At 35.8% G+C, this 4709-nt stretch overlaps 1 long non-coding RNA gene across 1 annotated transcript; it reads right to left on the reverse strand.

Moving 5' to 3' along the window:
• Positions 1-548: 548 nt before the first annotated feature.
• Positions 549-3277, reverse strand: LOC310726403. Its single transcript, XR_014533737.1, has 3 exons — positions 3212-3277; positions 1732-2181; positions 549-684 (listed from the first exon to the last, which is right to left on the reverse strand). It is a non-coding gene; the product is annotated as an uncharacterized lncRNA (long non-coding RNA).
• Positions 3278-4709: the final 1432 nt, after the last annotated feature.

Raw genomic sequence — 4709 nt, forward strand, 5'->3', positions numbered from 1 at the left:
AGGCAGAAATAGAAGCCGGCGTTTTTATTTTACAAACAGGCAGAGCCAACGTAAAGCACCCGCAGTGCGGGATTAACCGGCAAACGGAAGTCCGAAATACAAATGATAAACAAATAATAATCCACGGTGCGCGGTGTGGCGCGGAGGCAGAGACGGAGAAGCGTCAGAAGTCCGAGGCGCGCCGGGAAACTCACACGCCGCCGTGGAGAGAACAGGGAATCCGGAAGGCGAAGATGCGTAGCGTGGGAAGCATACGCGGAGCAGCGAGCTACCAGGAACCTGCACAGACCAACACAAAACTACACACACGTACATCTAATAACCGACCATTCGTGATGGTCAGCGTGGGGTTTATATGGGAGGCGTAAGGGGAAACGGAGATGAGCCTTAGCTGCTCCTCGTGAAGCCCGATTGCGAGCAGCTGCATGCGGGCGGGGCGCGCACGAGAACAGGAGCGCGGTGCGTCAGGGAATCCCCGGGAAAGACAGCCTCCGAAGGGGGCGTGGCAGGGGGATTCCTGACAGTAGCGAAGTCTTGCACATTATCCAGCACAACTTGCTCCTCTAAAACTACAGACAGGCACCTTACATTTGGGTTTGAATGGATGGTGGCAACGTCATCTTTAACGACAGTTAAGACCCCCTTCTTCATCCCTTTTGTGTGAGTGTCTTCTAGGTCTGTGTCCTGCAGTAAAAATCAGCATAAACACAGAATCAAAACCCATTTTTAATTGATTGAGTTCTAATGGACCACAAAGAGATTTTTATATTGTTTAAGATAGGTCACTCAAAATCACACATGCCACAATTTTCCATTGTGTTTGCTTGGATATACACCATGTTGCCAAATGTATTGGGACACCCCCTTCTAATGAACAGGTTTGACTACTTTAGTAATTTCCATGAGTACAAATCTTAATGTTTGAGTATATGATGAGATTCGATGGAATTGTGCTGCTGTGTATGAAAAGTTTCAAAAAAGAAATTACTGATTCAGTCAGTGTGGAAGAACTTGAATGGTCTGCAGAAAACAATGGCTTAATCCCAGATGAACATCTCTGGTGGGACTTATATGCAGACATTGAGCCAAAAACTAATCACCAAACACTAATGACTTCTACTTACACTGTATGGACAAAAGTATTGGGACACACCCTTCATTAGAACAGAAAAAGGCACTTCCAAAACTGTGGCAACAAAGATAAAAACATAATTCATGTATTTACAAATTGTATTTCCATCTCTGTTGCAACAGTTTTGGAAGTGTATAAAATGACTACCCATATGTATAAGTCATTGGTGTTTTGTTTGAGTTTTTGGCTCAAGCTCTACATTTAAAGTGACATCAAAGGTGTTCAGATGAGATTAGGACTTGGCTTCATGCAGACCAGTCAAGATCTTCCACACTGAATAAATCAATAATTTCCTTTTGAACCTTGCCTTATACACAGACGCATTTTCATGTTAGAAAAGAAAACTTTTGGCAATATAGTGTAACACTTAATTTGTGGTGTCAGACTCATTACTGATAAATATTCAACTAGGATTACTTAATAAATAAATTTTTGCCAACACTTTGCCTATGTCATTCTACTTTCCCCTGACGTTTGGCTTATAGAACAGTTATTAGATTAGTTTCGGACACCAGACAAAACTATTTTCTCTTTACAGGATCTGGATAGTACCTCAGGTATAGGATAATATGCCTATAACAGACTGATAGCACACTTACCAGGCAAGACTTCAGGAGGTTTCCAGACTTTTCCCCTCATAAACAAAGGTAGACTTTTGAGAGCTGTATGTTTATTTTGAGCAGCACACCAGAAGCCTGAAAGACACAGAAAAAGTTAAAACCTTCAGATTTATGCTTCTGAGATATGTGGCTACTAAAAGTTGAAAGGACATTGGTTGTCAACTCACAATCTTTAAAAGGACAAGTGACTGTGTCATGCCTCCTCAAAGGATTACAACTGGGATGGCTGACAAACATCTTTAAAATCACATAACTCACATAAAAAATTACATCTTGTCAAATGTGTTTTTAACGCACCTAAAGTTTTAATAGTGCAGATGCAGTCAGTATACAAGCAAGGATGCTGCCGGGATCTCCCTCGATAGTGCCGAAGCCTGTAGTGTTTCAAAAGGACCTCTCTGCTCCTGTGGGCAAATCTGCATTCCAAACCTATGAAAAGAAAAACAAACACAGTTTGACATGTGCAGTAATACATTCCATCTAAATTGACATTAATTGTTTAAAACACAACATAAATATTACATACAAAAAATGAGAATATACAATGAATCACATTCAAAGCAAAATAATAATGCCAAATAACATTGAACTAGTTAAATGGTGCTAAGAAGAGCTATGCTAAAAAACACTAAGCTCCTGAAATACTAGACATTTGCTGATAATTCAACATGATGATATATTTTCTGTATTTTAGACCGGATGTTATGTAAAGCACGTTATGTTTTACGTCTAAGATCAGAAATAACCACACGGTTAACAAGGTTAAGAATACCTTATAACTTACTGAAATGTAAAATGCTGTTTTTCCCCACTTTTTAATAATACTAACGACTTTCCTTGTTGATTGTGTAAGGGTCTTCAGTCAGGTAGATCCCATTTTATCCGTAAGTAGTGCTCTGTTTCATGGCGTAGCTGGATGATCAATTATCACTTGTTTAGCATTAATGTTAGCCAAAACTGATTTACAGAAAGCAAAACGTGGCCCGTAAAATGAAACTGACCAGCTGGCAGAGGATTCTGTCTGGTCTGAAAGCCTCCCTCTAACGCAAATCAAGCAAAGATTTATCCATAAAGAACAATTCATTCTCAATTTAGCATTTGTAATTAGCATTAGGCGTATGACTGTGTTTCTTATGTCTTTCGTTTGCTTCTTTTATGACTTTAATACTAGAGATTCTATTAACTCCATCCACAACACGCAATCCATTAAAATACAGTTTATTGTAATAACTATAACATACAAAAATCGTGTATTTTGAAACATTTCACTCAAATTTTGCAAAGTGAACTGAACATGACGCAAATGAAGCAAATGAAGCATGCTAACTGTCTGAGCTCATTGCAAAATATCATTACATTCCTTAAAATAGTCTTTCCAAAAACAACGTTACATTTTACATTAAGCATTTGTGTAATATATTTAGGTTATTTTCGATAATAAAACTTAAAGAAAGTTTACCTGAATCAGAGAACATCCAGCCCCTTCTAAAATGCAGTTGATGAGGGGAAACCCTGTGTAAAATGCAAAGAAAACAGACTGCGCATGCGCAATGACATGAAGTGAAACGCTTGAATTAAGAAATCAAAATGTTACGTTTTCCCAACTTAATTGTTTATTTTTATTGGACAAAATAGTAGTAAACATGCAGTTAAATCTTTTTTATAAGTAAACTCAACACTGTGCTCAAAAAATATGTCCACCTAACTTATAATTTTAAACTGAGTTAACAATTCGCAAGTTGGATTTTTTACAGTGCAAGACATCATGAGACAATTGTTACTCAGTGCTTGTATTATCAGGTATATGTAGCAGTTTCTTCTCTGTGAATGATGTGTTCAAAGAGAATAAGGAAAATTCGGAGTGTAATTACAACTATGCACATATTGTTATAGAATTTAGACCTAGATGCAGGTAAGCTAAACAAAACAGTTGAGTGAGTCAGACCCCAGAGGTGGCCCCCTTTCTACTATAAAGAAAGGATCTTTCCCTGGGCTCTCAACTATTTCAGCCCTGACTACTCACTTAAGTAGACTTCTTAGGCCAACAGACCAATTAGTGCACAGATTAAGGGGGTGCTGTTTTTATCCTGCTTGCATGTATCCACTTTGGGTGATAATCAGTCAGAACTCCCATTCTGGCTACAGCTAGAACAGTCGCTGGACCCAGATATTTCGACGCACCGACCTTCGTAGGCTTCAGACTTTGCTTATGAATTTGAAAAGTCATAATTTTACAATAACTGGTAAAAAGTTTACAAGTAGTTTACCTATTAATTTCATATTTATAGGGGGAAAAGTCATTATGTCACAACATGGTAAATCATGAAATTTCGTTCATTGATTGCACTTTTAACAATTCTTAGTGAAATGATGGTTTTGAATATGAAAATTCATATTTTCACAATAACTATCACATTTTTTATGAAAAAGTCATATTTTTGTCAAAATGTGAATGATTTGCCAAATATTTGCTGTTGGTTTGTTTTTGATTAATTTTGACTTTCTAACCTATTTTTTGCAATAACTGATATATTTATATAAAAAAAATTATCTTTTGTATTGTTTTTTTAATATACATTTTCATAAAATTACATTTATTAATATGTAAATGTATATTTTCATAATAAATGTCATATTTTCTCTATAATCACAATATTTTTGTTCAAACATAATTTCTCATGTCACCTTTGTTGTTCACTTATTGCAATTTTTAAAGTTTGTTTTATATAAAAAAAAACTATGATTATGAATATAATAAATCAATAACTGTCAAAACTTTTTTATTTATGAAAAAATTGTATGTCCAAAATTATTCATGTCAGTTTATTTTATTTTTGTTCTTTTTGCAATATTGAATGATTTTCTATTAAATTATAATTATCAAAAATCATGTTTTTAAAATATTTGTTACCTTTTCATGAAAAATGTGATAGTTTTTATCAAAACATATTTTGTTA

Source organism: Silurus aristotelis (assembly GCF_946808225.1).
Source record: "Silurus aristotelis genome assembly, chromosome: 5".
NCBI classification, from domain to species: domain Eukaryota; kingdom Metazoa; phylum Chordata; class Actinopteri; order Siluriformes; family Siluridae; genus Silurus; species Silurus aristotelis.